The sequence below is a fragment of the Triturus cristatus genome, chromosome 2_1 (genome assembly GCF_964204655.1).
Source record: "Triturus cristatus chromosome 2_1, aTriCri1.1, whole genome shotgun sequence".
In the NCBI taxonomy this organism is placed as follows: domain Eukaryota; kingdom Metazoa; phylum Chordata; class Amphibia; order Caudata; family Salamandridae; genus Triturus; species Triturus cristatus.
The window spans coordinates 888566290-888582232 of record NC_140581.1 but is presented as its reverse complement, the minus strand read 5'-3'; positions in this window follow the sequence as shown (position 1 = coordinate 888582232).

Here is a 15943-nt window from a genome sequence, read left to right as displayed (position 1 = left end):
AATGTAACCTGGGCGCCAGAATCAGTGAGCGGTGCTGGTAGGATTTTGCCGCCACAAGGATTATTTAGTTCTATCACAACATCCTTGTTTGGTTTTTGGGCCTGGACCTCAAAATGGTCGTTTACAACTGGCAGGTTCACTGATGACAGAGGAGTTACCAGGGTGGGGTAAGCTAGATTTGAAAACTTATCCGTTGAATTCTTAAGTATTTCGATTGACAGCCTACGCTCTGCGCGCTTCTCTGCCAAGGTCAACTCTTTGTCTATTACCAGTGAACGATTAAAGAAAAATTTATCTAAGGGGCCAATTGCCAGTGGACCAGACTCTACAGGAGGAGTTATTTGATGGCTATTTACAGAGTTTGTTGATGTAGACGTTGCCATGTTAAACACTAAACAAATCCAACTTTTCTAAGCCACTTACTGGAGGTGATACTATATGTCACTGGTAAGGGGGGTGGCCCAGCCCGGCCTCCTTCGGCCCCGGACGGCCACAGACGGTCCCGCCCTTGTCCCGGGCTTCTCCCGCGCGCTCTCCCACGCTGCGGGAGTACTTGTGGCTTAATAAGGAGTATGAACACAATAGGTGGAAGGGGTAGGAGGGGTCGGGGAGAGCGGCCCAGGTGTAGCTGATCAGGGCAGGCGGGTGCTCCTGGGAAATGCAGTCCCAAGGAGCTCACGCACTCGCTCGCAGCCCCGTGCAAGTACTTCCCTCGGTGTCCCCTTCAAGGCGCTGCGGTCAACACTCCTCACGCAGCGGGACCCGCGGAGCGGGTTCCGCAAGAAGTAGGCTGGCAGCAGGCGATTCCAAACGGACAGAAACAAAAGCAGCAAGGCGTCCCACTCGCCGTCTCAGCGAGAGCAGATGATAAGGGCTCGGTGGAAGGGTAGGAGGGGTCGGGGAGAGCGGCCCAGGTGTAGCTGATCAGGGCAGGCGGGTGCTCCTGGGAAATGCAGTCCCAAGGAGCTCACGCACTCGCTCGCAGCCCCGTGCAAGTACTTCCCTCGGTGTCCCCTTCAAGGCGCTGCGGTCAACACTCCTCACGCAGCGGGACCCGCGGAGCGGGTTCCGCAAGAAGTAGGCTGGCAGCAGGCGATTCCAAACGGACAGAAACAAAAGCAGCAAGGCGTCCCACTCGCCGTCTCAGCGAGAGCAGATGATAAGGGCTCGGTGGAAGGGTAGGAGGGGTCGGGGAGAGCGGCCCAGGTGTAGCTGATCAGGGCAGGCGGGTGCTCCTGGGAAATGCAGTCCCAAGGAGCTCACGCACTCGCTCGCAGCCCCGTGCAAGTACTTCCCTCGGTGTCCCCTTCAAGGCGCTGCGGTCAACACTCCTCACGCAGCGGGACCCGCGGAGCGGGTTCCGCAAGAAGTAGGCTGGCAGCAGGCGATTCCAAACGGACAGAAACAAAAGCAGCAAGGCGTCCCCTTACCTGAATGGTATGCTCCAGTAAAAAATCTACCTGCCCACATTAAAATATTTGCTGCTCTGACTCAGATTTACAGTTATGCTCACAAAGATTACCTGAACAATCCCCTTGGGTAAAGCAAATCTACGTGAAATGCCAAAAGTTTAAATAAATTACCTGAATGTTACATCTTGCACTGAAATATATACTGTCTTTGGAGCTTCATAAAATGATTTCGATCTTATTGTAGAGAAGAGAATGCAAGACTAGTCATAGGGTTGTAAATCAGGCCACCTGGTACAGAATGCTGGTGGGTCTCAACTTTGCCTGGACACAATGAAGGCCAGTGGGTGAAGTGTATCCAAACTACGGTATCCACGGGTTCCACTCATACAAATCACTACATAGATGTGTATTGAAGCCTACAACGGACCTAAAAAAACTGCAACCTATTCACCTCTTGACAGGCTATAGAGAAATCACTTTAAAAAGGATGGATTCCCATCACTCACCATTGATGACATGCTTCATCATCTGGGTCTCCTCCCAGTGACTCAGTAGTGTCACTAAGGGCTGCAACCCTTTCAAAAGGAAAGGGGAACTTGCGGATGTTTTTATGTTATTCAGCTATATATGATCCTACAGATGTGAGCAAACCGATCATGTGGGAGTGATAAGTGCAGTGCAAATTAGTGAAAGGTAGTGAGCTAAATTGAGCAGTGAGGGAAAAAACTATAATAGGTATCTCTCATTGCTCAAGCTTAAAAACAGTGCAATGCCAGTTTTTAACAAATAACTGTCTATGAGTGGAAACTAAAGGTCAACATGTTTCAGCCAAAAAAGGAAAGGTTCATCCTAGGCCTTCTTCAGGACCACATAAATGTTGCTACTGCATTGGTGAAAACAAACTATGTAAAAAAGAAGAAAAAAGGTTGGTAACAAATACAACCTTGTCACCTGTTTACAGGGATATACGAATTCTCTGCAAATGACGGTTAACTGTGGATATCTGAAATAAATAAAAGAATAGTCCACATGTAAGGGTCGTTACATCTTCAATGGTACTCATAGACTTCACACATCTGATCGATACAGAGTGACCCATTTAGTCGTCATCTCTGATCTTTATTGTTACAAAATCATGTGTCTTCATGCTTACCTGTTTTGCACGAGAACAAGACCTCACCTCGCCTGGCAACAGCTCAGGAAAAGGAGGGACCGCTCTGTAAGAAAACAAAGGAAAGAACCACTAATGTTCACCTTGTTCTCTAATACCCTTATTTTGCCTACTGTTAAAAGGACCGTCCGGCAGCCATAAGTCCCACCAAACCATGACTATATAAAATCGCTGGATTAATACTCTGGTCTAAGACGATAAAGACCTTATGAAGATATCTTATTCCCCCCTGATCGTATTTCTCACACTGGGGGATCCATTCTAAGCGTCTTTCACCGCTTAAACACAAGCCTGGTTACATGCTCATGTGACTTAGCATGCGCATGCCAGCATCGTATGACGTGTGTGATATGGAAGTTTTTGACAAAATAGATATTGGACAGCATAGCTTTTGGACGGCCTTTTAATATCTGAATCTCAGATCTATCACCATCCCTGCCAGGAAATAGTTGAGCTGGCAAACACAGCAGAAAATGCAGCCCGCATAGCCAGACCTGGCTGCCATATGGAAATGAACTAAAATGTATGTTTTTCACAACTATCAAAAAACTTTACAAAAACTTTAACACAGTGCATATCATATATCTCTCTATTCAATTGTCTTCAGACAGCATTCTCATATAGCTGGATCTCAAATCTCAGAGGACGAGCCCAGATCCCAAATACCTCCAAGAAATTATTGAAATGGCGAACAAAACAGTAAATGCACCCCGCATGGCCATACAAAGCTGCCTTGCTGTAACGTACTCTCCATACTGAATGCTTTTACATAACTAACAAAAACTACAGCGCACACCACACTCCGTCACTCACCTGTCCCTCTGTACCTCTGGTGGTTCATTAAGCTGTATGGGGAGGTACCGAACAGAGGGTGACTCAATTTTTCAACAGGACAATCTAGTCACGTCGCTCACGCTGTATTGGGCGAGGTCGATCATGTGACTTGCTCCAGCTTGGCGTGTGAGGAATCATGGGACTCATAGTTAATTTTAGCCCATGTGATTTATAAAAAAGGAAGACAGACTGCCAACCAGTTCTAATAATACAACTAAACGTTACATTGATTCGTCTCCATAGCATATTCACATGTACCCTGATTGGTTTAAATGGCGTTTTGCGATCCGTATTCTCGCAGTATTTCAGGCAAGGTGAAACACGTGCCTTACTCGGAACTGCAGTACGCATACTCATTCAAACTGACATACACTATGAAATATGGGACTTGTAGTTTGCTTTATACTAACGTTTCATAAAATTCAAAAATTGACATAAAATTCTAAACAAGAAGACAAGTGGCATGAATCTTTGTCAAGGATCAAAAGCAAATACACCCAGATTAAGATAAAAGGCGGTCACTTTTCATTACTTGCAGTGTATTAGGTAATATTAAACATATGCCTTGCTCGGACTTTGACGTTATCAAAATCATGGGACTTTTAGTTTGTGTCACCAAGACTCCCCGTGTGATCTCTAAAAAGGAGAATGAAAACCGCCACTCAGCCATAACAATGAGCCTCAATGTCACATGAACTCACACTAGAACCATATGCAATCAGACACGATATTTATTGGACTGCACACAACCAGTCATGAGGACCATCAGATGTACTAGTGTGCATGTTTTGTATTATGTCATAAGCTGTGTGACTCATATATTCAGTCCAATCTCAATCATTAAGGCACAATCTATAAATATACTGTGGAGGAAGCCTAGCCTCCCCTAACAGTGACATTATAATGTCATACTGTTTATGATCTTCCTGGTCTTGACTGACTAGGTATGGCCTCAAAAAGCTGCATATGTTCAACTGGAGATACAAAGTATCTCTCTTGTCCGTTGTCCAACAGCTTTCCTGATACAATGAATTCCATAGTGCCCCCTGGTTTGAAACCAAAGGGCGACCCATGGTATATCATCATTGAGTCCTGTTTTGTCGCTCTGCAGTTTGAAAACCCATTTCTGTTCTCTTATAAATAAGAACTGAGAGATATCTGTAATATGTGTGGGAATGAATGGCTGTTCAAAGACTGTCCATACAAAATCATCAGCACGGTGGTTGACTTTCAAGAAATGTCTTGTAAGTTTTGACGCCTGTTTCTTGCATCTCACTGTGCTCTTATGTTTCAGGATTCTTAGTTTCACCTTTCGAGTGGTTATGCCCACATATTGTCGTTTGCATAGATAGGTAATCAGGTAAATAAGTTCATCGCTATTGCAATTAGTAAACCTATTTTGTACCCAGGGTCTGTTAGTCCCTATGTCCACAAACTTGGATTGTTGTGTTTGTGGTCAAGCAGCACATGACCCACACCGAAAATGACCCCGGACCCCAGAGTGTCCCTATCCCTGGAGTAGGTTTAGTTTTCGGTCTAGTATGGACAAGTTGGTCCCGGAAATTCGTGCTTCTCTTGAATGAGAAGAGAGGAGGTGGAATCTGTTTGTTTCCAATATTGAGTATGCGCCAGTGTTTGCGTACACTCTTTTGGATACTGCTAGACATTGCACTGAAGGTGTTCACAAAAGTCATCCTAGTCAACTCTCGTTTTGGTCCAGATAATTCCAACAGGGCCTTTCTGTTGTTATTCATTGCCCGTTTGAGTGAGCGACGTACCAATCTCTTGGGATATTTCCAGTCACACAGTTGAGATGACAGAGTAGTCGCATGATCTTCAAATCTCTCCTTGATGATTGCTGAATGTACTGTGTGTGGTGCTGTCTTCTGATTGGATGAGTGTTTCAAACTTTTGGCATTGTTGTGGTGTTTTTGGAATGAGGCAATCATCTGGCCATATATGCTTTATTGGGGCCAATCTCCAGGAACCATAGGGGTGTTGTTGCCTATCTGTGAGACTAATATGTTTTTTCTTGTGAAGGATGCAGTCCTTTTGACTTAGGGCCCGTCTTATTGACTTGGGTGACGGGAACTCTCTGCCTGCGTTTATGCAGTGGTCGGGGCTGCTGCCCTGCCCCCTCATCTGAATGCCCTACCCCCAGGGCGTGGCCAGCCAACACCACCCTGGGGGATTAGCAGCAGAGTGGGGCCTTGGACCCATTAGAATCCAAATGGTGAAATCTAGCGAAGATTCAAAATTAGCACAACTTACGGCAGCCCTGAGTTTCCTGAGCACAAGTAAAGACCGGAAATTCCTAATGCTGTCTTACGGGCGTATTTACAAGCCCCTTATGCCACTTTTGCGTCACTTTTAACATGGGAAAAGTGACGCAAAAGTGGTGCAAGAAGCTGGTAAATATTCCCCTTAATATTTATTCTGAAATATGTATTGAGGTATGCGTGGTGTATGCTCTGCATTGGGGGTTTGAATCTACTGCGTATTTGAGTTTTGTGTTGGTTGAAGGTATTACCTCCCCAGACAGTTGCCCCTCCCTGCTGTGGTTGCAGTCCCTGTCCTTGTTAGGCTGGATTCTCTGTCTGCTACTGTGGCTATGTGTTCAGCCACCCACTTGTTTCATGTTGAGGTGGTGTGGTCACTAACTGATTTTGCTGAGGCTGAATGTGAGGTACATTTGAGTTGGTCTGGGCTTGATTTTGTGAATGGAGATTTTGCGGGGACTGGCCTAGGCTTGTCGATCGTTGCTCATGATACTCCTTTAACTGTCATTGGATGGCCATGTGGCTAATTCTGGGGCAATAGAACTATCCTCTGAGACCTGGCTGCTGCCAGCCTCCCTGATCTCTGCCGTTAGGACTGGGTGAAAACTCTCTGGGTTCTAAGGTGGAGTTCCCTTCAATACTACTGCCATTTGCATGCTTAAGTCCGACGCAACCCCCTTGAGAGTGGTCTTTTTCAATTTGTGTTGCACAAGCTTAGCGTTGTCTTGTTGGGCTTGCTTCTGTTTTTCTCAGCCCTTTTCCTGTTTCTTTCTGTAGTAGCGTAATATGTGGGCCTGTATTTCTCACCAGGGTTTGGTGTCTAATCCTACTATGCTGTCCAGTCCACTCTGAATTTTGGGGGACAATCCCCTTTTTGAGGATATTATAAAAGAAAGTGACCTGGAAGCTTCTGTTTGTCTATGGCTATCCTGTCTCCTGTCCCCATCGTTCCCTCATTCTGTCCAAAAAGTCAGTTATAGTCTCCCCAGGTTTGGTTTCATGCATTCTGCTATCAATCCTTCTACATCTGGGCAGACAGGGAACATTTCCCTCGGGCCGTCCATATCTGGTGAGGCCCTGGTGAGGCCCTGTCATGTTGGTGTTGGTCAACGTGACTGCTGGGATTCAGGCTTGGCTGAATGCCATGTTGGTCTGTTCCCCGATGATGCTGCTGAGCAGACTCTTGACATCGCCTACTGCTAGATTTATTCCCGCTGTGTTTTTCTCAAAACACAAGATCCGTTTTCCTTCCCCATCCACCAATGGGGGCAGTTTAGCGCTGAGCCCGTCTTTATCTGTCTGAACCATGGCACATAGATGGTCCCTTCGTGCCCTTCTACAATAATGTGCTATGCAAGCAAATGATGGATGGAATGCTGAATGTATCATACATTCAACCCCAGTCAAGAGATCTGGGTTAAATCCATTGTTCTTTTGCTCACAAATCCACCCCAGTTTAGACCCAGCCATACGCAAATCAGTCTTGATGGATTTAGGCCCAGATCTCTATAGTGGGGTGAATGTTTGTCATTGTTCACCATTCTGTCCATCAATTGTTCTTTGTGCACTTCTACAATAGCGGGCATATTTGGATTGGAGCGGGTCAGCTCCATAGTGTAGTGCTCCCATCTTGTCAGGCAATCTTGCATGCCTCTGACCCTGTTTACCAGGCAGGTCGCTCCCCTCACCGCCACGCAGCCCCCTGTGTGACCACTGACCGCTGCTGCATTGTGTCTGCCTGCATTAGAGTGACTGTGCCCTCCTTCTCTTCTGTACCCACGAGTGAGTGATTCTCCCCCACTGTACCTGTGTATTTTGCTGCCTTGATTGTCCCCCTCTCCTTGGTGCCCAGATTGTGTCCCTTTTGTTCTTCTGTCATTCCCAGCGTCTCCCCCTCGCCGCCCGTTTCCCGCCGCCGCGTCCCGTAGCTCCGCCCCCTCGCACCCTATTGGCCGCCGCCCCCGTATCTCCGCCCCCCTCGCACCCCATTGGCCGCCCCGCTCCCACCTCCCAGCTGCTCCTCCCTCCCTCTCCCACTCATATGGAGGCCGCGCAGCGGCTGCGCAGCGGACGCGCGCAGCTGGCGCGCCTAAGACAAGCCCGTCTGCGCCCGTCCGCACCTGGCCCGCGCCCAGCGCCAGACCCCCTGGCCCCCGCAGATGCCAGCCCACCCGCAAGACCTACAACGCCGCCACTCTCATCGCACTCAACACCGGCCGGAGCCCCGGCTGCTGCAGAGCCACCCCAAGACGCACCCACGGACCCTTCACCTGCCAATCCTGCAAGTTCTCCTGCATCCGGACCCGTACCGCACCCGCCAAGCACCAACAGTAACCACCTGAAGCACCTGAAGTGCATCCTGCTCAACACCCGCTCCGTCCACAGGCACGCAGTGGAACTCTGGAACCTGCTCGACGCCACATGCCCAGACGTCGCCTTCCTCACGGAAACCTGGATGAACGCCTCCTCAGCACCCGACATCGCCATCCCAGACGGATACAAGATCACCCGGAGGGACCGTGCCAACCAGAATGGAGGAGGCATCGCCATCGTCCACAAGAACACTATCCGCATCACGACCAGCTCCGAAGACACCCTCACAGCCACCGAACACCTGCATTTCCAGACCCCAAGACCACCTTCAGAGGCACCCTCATCTACAGACCCCCGGGACCTCGCACACAATTCAGCGAAGACATCGCCGACTTCATCAGCCCACACGCCCTCCCCTCCGCTGACTACATCCTCCTCGGGGACCTCAACTTCCACCTGGAGAACAACAACGACCGCAACACCACCACCCTGCTGGACAACCTCGCCAACCTCGGACTCAAGCAACTGGTGACCACCCCCACCCACTACGCCGGCCACACGCTCGACCCCGTCTTCTCCTCCAGCAAGGACATCACCTTCAGCCATGCCACCGGACTCCACTGGACAGACCACAGCTGCGTCCACTTCAGCTTCAGAAGGACCACGACTCACCACCACCCGCAACTGGTCCCCCGCAGAAGCTGGAACAAGATCACTGCCGACCAGCTCACCACATCCCTGAGCCAGAACCCCCCCACCAGATCAGCGAACCCCAACCAAGCCGCCAACAACCTCACAAAATGGATCAGCAACTGCGCAGACGACCTCGCTCCACTGAAGACCCCCCCCGCCAGACCTGGCACCAAGAAAGCATCTTGATTTACTGACGAACTCAAGAGCTCCAAGAAGAAATGCCGGGCCCTCGAGAAAGCCTGGCGCAGAGACCCAACTACAGACAACATGACCACCCTCAAGCTCGCCACTCGAAGACATCACCAGCTGATCCACGCCACCAATAAATCCGCATTCAAGGAACGACTGGACAACAACGCCCGCAACAGCAAGGAACTCTTCAACATCGTCAAAGAGCTCTCGAACCCCAGCGCCGGAAACAACGACATCACGCCCTCGCAAGACCTCTGAAACTCGCTCGCCTCGTTCTTCCACAGCAAGATCGCAGACATACACAACAGTTTCAGCACACAGCCAACGCACCCTATGACCGTAAAAACGCCCCCCACCACCACCCTCCGCGCCTGGACCCCAGTCAACACCGAAGACACCATCCGCACGATGAACTCCATCCACTCAGGATCTCCAACCGACCCTTGCCCTCACCACGTCTTCAACAAGGCCGACTCCGTCATCGCAAACCACCTGCGGGACATCATCAACGCCTCCTTTGACACCGCCACCTTCCCAGAGAGCTGGAAGCACGCTGAACTCAGCGCCCTACTGAAGAAACCATCAGCGGACCCCACCGACCTCAAAAACTACTGCCCCATCTCGCTCCTTCCTTTTCTGGCCAAAGTCATCGAGAAAACCGTCAACAGACAACTGGCCGCCTTCCTCGAGACGAACGGATCCCTCGACCACTCACAGTCCGGCTTCCGGGCCAACCACAGCACCGAGACCGCCCTCATCGCAGCCACTGACGACATCCGAGCTTTGCTCGACTATGGGGAAACAACGGCCCTCATCCTCCTGGACCTCTCCGCGGCGTTCGACACGGTCTGCCACCGCACCCTAGTGCAGCGCCTCAACAACATCGGTATCCAGGAGAAGACACTGGAATGGATCATCTCCTTCCTCGCCGGAAGAACACAGAGAGTCCGCCTACCCCCGTTCAGATCTGAGGCCACCGAAGTCATCTGCGGCGTACCACAAGGATCATCACTCAGCCCCACCCTCTTCAACGTCTACATGAGCCCCCTCGCAGCCATCGCACGCCAACACAACCTCAACATCATCTCCTACGCCGACGACACCCAGCTGATCCTCTCCCTCACCAACGACCCCGCCACCGCCAGAACCAACCTACACGAAGGGATGAAAGACGTAGCCAAGTGGATCACGAACAGCCGCCTGAAACTGAACTCAGATAAGACGGAAGTTCTCATCCTGGGATCATCACCCTCCACCTGGGACGACTCCTGGTGGCCCCCTGCCCTTGGCAGCGCACCCAAACCAACAGACCACGCACGCAACCTGGCCTTCGTCCTGGACTCCTCCCTCTCCATGACCAGACAAGTCAACGCCGTCTCCGCATCATGCTTCAACATCCTACGCATGCTACGTAAGATCTTCCGGTGGATCCCCACCGAAACCAGGAAGACGGTCACCCAGGCCCTCGTCACCAGCCGAATGGACTACGGCAACTCCCTCTACGCTGGAACCACAGCCAAACTCCAGAAACGACTCCAGCGCATCCAGAACGCCTCAGCACGCCTCATCCTGGACATTCCCCGACACAGCCACATCTCCGTACACCTGAGAAACCTGCACTGGCTCCCCGTCAGCAAGAGAATCACGTTCCGACTCCTCACCCACGCACACAAAGCTCTCCACAACCAAGGCCCAAGATACCTCAACGACCGCTTGACCTTCTACACTCCCATCCGCCAGCTTCGATCAACCAGCCACGCCCTCGCCGCCATCCCCCGCATCTTAAGAGCCACAACAGGAGGAAGATCCTTCTCCTACCTTGCTGCCAAGACGTCCACCTCCGCCTGACCCAAGACCACCTCTCCTTCAGGAAGCAACTCAAGACCTGGCTGTTCGAGCAGTAGCGGACCCCCCTCCCCCAAGCGCTTTGAGACCCTCCGGGTGAGTAGCGCGCTATACAAATGCTTGATTGATTGATTGATTGATAGGGGAAGTTCCATTTGGGATCTCCCCCTCCGTGCCGGAAGCAGTTTTCCATGACCGCCATTTCCTCTGGTTCGAAGGATCCCTCCTCCAGCAAGGGTATATCATATTGACCCTCCCTTTCCATCCAAAGGTCTAACAGGTGGCAAAATAGTTGAACAAAGACCTCGCCTTACTCTCTAGTCGCTATCGCTCTGGGGGTCAGTTTGTCTGACCAACGAGTTCAGGGGGAGCAGCGGACATCTTTGTTACTGCTCTCCTCAAGTGCACGTAAAGGGGCCATGTTACCTCTCCTACAGCTTAGTTGGGTTTGAACTAGGCTACCTTGATCCCTTATTGCCTGGTAGGCCCGTCTCCTATGCTGACAATCTGGTGAGGCTCAGGTTCCCAATGGGGACCTCCCTTCTCGTCATTCTTTGGACCCCTCTCCCTGTGGAGCCCTGGGCTTGTCCCCACACTCCCCTGGTGAAGGGTGTGTTGCTCTGTTCTCTCTTGGCATTCCCACTGCAAGAGCTCTCTCTCTTTCCATCCTTAACTCGCACCTCTCCTCTAACTGCCCCCTGGGCTGCCTCCTTTGTTCAGTGCGGTGCAAGGTTCTTCTTGGTGGGTATTTCCCCTCATACTTTCTGTCATCTCTACCGCTGACTGATCATACCCTGGGGAAATATACCCTGTGGCTCCCCCCTCAATGTTGGACCCTGGAGGACTGCGACCTATTTCCTTGACCTCACTAGTGGTGTCTCTGTCCACAATTGCAAAGAACCTCCCGGACATGTGAGAGCGTTGTAATGGCCAGGCTGGAGAGCAGGTTCCCAGTGCCGCTGGGGGGAGGGCTTGATGTGTTGAATGCAATGGATGGGGGGTCTAGCTTCAGGGAACCCAAGCACCAATCTGGGGTGAGACTGGAATCACCTGGGCTTGGCAGTCTGGTATCCTCCCAGTCCTAGATCTAGAGGGTCGCTGTCCAGTGGGGGCCCTCCTGCTCCCACAACCGGTGGGTAGGTGTATCCTGTTGCAGAAGTGGCTAGGGTGGCAGGCATCAGAGAGAGCACCTTCCCTCCCATATATGGTGGGGGAGGTGCAGAAGCCATACTTTCATGTTTTGAGACAGGATTATCATTCTGGGCCACATTGAAGTTGGCCCATAGTTCTAGCTGTGCCTCTCTTCTACCTTTTTTTTGGCCTACATATTTCGTTCAAATGTGTGTCATCATGTGTTCTATTCTATTGGTGTTGAACATTCGCTCCTCTGGTCAGGGGAACACGTATGCCTTAGTGTGTGTGTGTTGTTCACAACAAACCATATCTAGTTTTTGAGCCTGTGTGAGAAACCTAGTTTGCATGTGGGTTAGAGCTGACTCCATAAGTTAGTTGGGAACTTTTCAAGGGAACAGTATATTCTAACTTCTCGGGTGACAATAATCCTAAATTACTACTCTGATTTTGGGAAAATATGTACACAGGATTATTCCAGCAATAACTATTTATTACAAGCTCAGTTTTAGACAAATATGCATCGAAAACAGACTTTTCACAAAAACAAAACAATAATGCATATAAAGGGTCTCAACCTGAAAGAAAGTGCAATAGTTAAATTCGAAACAGTGTGAATTGTTTTCAGCAGATATGGAACAACAGTTTATGGGAATGGCGACGTCTTCATGTGTATATTAAGTCATTAACAAGACACAACGTGAATGTTACTCTGAGAACTGAAATGATGGACAAGAGAGAGAGGGAGAGAGAGAGAGGGACAGGGAAAAGGAGAGAGAGAGAGAGAGAAATTGAGCAATAAAAACTGACAGAAAAAATAGTGACTTTGTAAAAAAAAAATTAGCCTGCTTCTTTTGCATGCTGCTCGACGATGAATGAAGGCTCTGCGTGGTACACAGGACTAAATGAGCCCAATAGTCAATATTGTATCTGGTACTAAGATAGCAACATTGTATGTGGAGAAGAAGGAACAACTCAACAACCACAAGCCCTTATTGGCCAAGCACAGGCTACGCCTAATCTCCAAGTTCCATATTTTCCCTAATGTTCGAATAACACCCCATGTCATACCCAGGGGTCATGCATACCTGATGTTTCAACCCTAGTGGTACAAGCGAAGAACACCTCTCACTTCTTTCAGATACTACCAGTGTTAAGAAACTGACAACAGTGAAAAAACCCTTTAGACCAAATAATAAGATTGAGTTGTTGGCCCTTTTTCACAGCCAGGACCTATGCATACCTTCCATGTTACACCCAGAGGTCCAAGCAGTGAGGCCTCGAACCTGTATTACACCCAGGGGGACAAACAACCTTCACCTTTTCTAGCTTGTTGGCTATCGAAGAAAGGTGACCTGCATGGGATCGCCTCCGAGGCCGCCTTGTGACTTATCAGTTCAGACCCATGAAATGTGTAATATGTCAGATTTCTGTTAGTGGCAGGGCGCTCAGGTTACATCTTTGCTCTTCTTCCTAATTTGCCATACGCCAAATGCTGGGACTAAGAGTCAGATGTAGTCTTATGCACTGACGTCTGTGTGTATTCTATCTCTACATTTACCACTGCTATAAGCAACTGTGGAGTTCTGTTTCTATGTGGTGAAGATGTTGCTATTGTAATAGCTACATCATCACTAGAATGTTATTGTTGGAATTGTGGTAAGTTTGGATTAAGACAAAGCCCAGACCGATGTTGTTGGATGGGGGTCTCGTTTTCCTGTATCCAAATAAAGAAGATGTTATTTCCATCATCTGATGCTGTGTGCATTTAATTACTACAATTTAACATTGGCGACGAGGAATTTGGAGACATCTCTACACAACGTGGACTGCAGGTCGTGAAGAGGAACTGGACGAGACCCTATGGGGTCAGGTACGGAGATTTGTCCTGAAAATAGCCTGGAGGAGACTATCAAGAATTTTTCATCTCCTGTATTTAAAGAAGATCTGGCAAACTTCTTGGGTATGGCAGAATTCTATCAGAAATGTGTACCAAAATTTGTGCAGAGAACACAATGCATGACATTACTTTGGAAGACAGGCAAAGAATTTGTGTGGTGTAAGGTCTGTCAGTATGAGGTTGAGGAATGAAATCCAGTCTTGAGACTGCTGTAGATCTAGGAAACGTTGACACAAATGATGAAACAATCATCATGAGCGATACCAGCTCCAAAGGACTTAGAGCAGTCTATTTACAAAAATCTAGAGGTGTGTGTAGAATGATTCTTTTTGTTTCATGTGGACTTAGAGGGGCAGAAACCAATTATTATGTAATTGAAAAAGAAGCTCTGGGTGTATTATGGGCAGTCAGGAAATTGAGGAAATTCCTATAGGGACTTAAATAAAGAGTTCTTCTCCAAGAAGGGCATTGATCAAATGCCCCGTCATATTTCCAAGTGGGTGGTCACTCTTCAGGAATTTGATTTTGATATGTCCTATGTGCCAGGAGCTAATAATTTGCAAGCAAAGAGTTTGTCACGTGCAGGAGATAGAAGAAAATCTGATGGATGAGTGTTTTGGTGGAGAAGTGTTTGATGAAGAAATGAATGTGTGTTTGATAACAGAAGGGATTGTACAAGAACATGAGTGGAAAAGAGAACTACAAGAGGATGTTGGTTTGCAAAAAATAAAAAAGTTAGTGACTGAAGGATGGAACATAAGAAACAACGGTGATGATGACACGTCTTGATTTTGGGAAGTAAGAGGTCAATTATCGGTTGTGGATGACCTTTTGTTAAGGGGAAACAAATTGATACTGCAGTTTAAGCTGAGTGAAACATTAGTTGATTCTGCCCATGCTAGTCATATGGGTATTTCTAAAACTAAGGAATGAGTTAGAGAGGGATAGAGAGAAAATCTAGAAATTGTATTGAGTGTATGAGGCGTGATATAGTGTTAAAATGCAGAACACAACCCATGTTGGTATGACAGCAAGATGCAGATCCATGAGTGGATATTGCTTTAGACATTCTGGGGATGGTAAAAGCAAAGACTTGTGATAAGTATGTTTTGGTGTGTTTGGAGATGTTTTCAAGCTGGCCAGAAATTAAAGTGGTCAACTCGATTGAGTCGAAGGATATATTAATATTTTTAGAAGAGCTGTTTGAGAGAGAAGGTTGTCCTTCTAGCATTACGACTGATAATGGTGTCCAACTCACCTTGTGTGTTGTGGATGAGTTTTTAAGTGAAAGAAGTATCAAACATAATAAAGCAGCTCTCTATCTACCTCCCAGAGACAAATGGTGTCATTGAACGCTTTATTAAAGAGTTGAAGGAACGTTTGCAACAATCGTTGGTTTGTGGGGTTGATTGGGAGGTTGGTATGAGAAAAGCAATCTGAGCAGATCGCCTGACACCTCATTCCATCACTGCGATATCACTATTTTGCCTGTACAGGGGGAGAGTTCCCAACATTGACATTGTTCCATATTGGGTGAACAGGAAGCAGAACAAAGCAAATGATCATGTGTTAGATGTGGAATGTTGCCATGAAAGGGAAGAAAGTAAGAAATTGCAAGAAGAAGAATTATATGGCAGACGCAAAACAGTTAAGCAAACAGTAGTAGGTATATGGAATTGGATTAAAATCAAATTCCCAAGAAAAGATGGTGGTAAATTTTCCAAGGTCAGTCAACCATTCCAGGTTGCAAAAGTATTCAAGAATGCTGTAAAAACTTATGATCCCAAGATCTGGAATTTGAACAGAGTTGCCAAATGTATCCCTGTGGAAGAAAGGCATTGTGCTCCTAGTAGAAAGGGAATTGGTGGGGAGGATGCTATTCTCAGACCGCAACATGTAAAGAGAAGGCCAATGCGTTTGCAAGATTATGAATGAAGTCAGGTAATTGTTGTATATATGTTCATGTATCTTTATCCTTGTTTCATTACATTAAGTGGGAAAGGTATGTGATATTCTATATCAAGAATGTTATTGTTGGATTTGTGAGTAGTTTGGATGAAGACACATCCCAGACCCGATGTTGGTCGATGGGGTCTCATGTTATCCTGTACATAAATAAAGATGTAATTTCCATCATTTGATGCTGTCTACGTTTAATTACTATGACTTAACA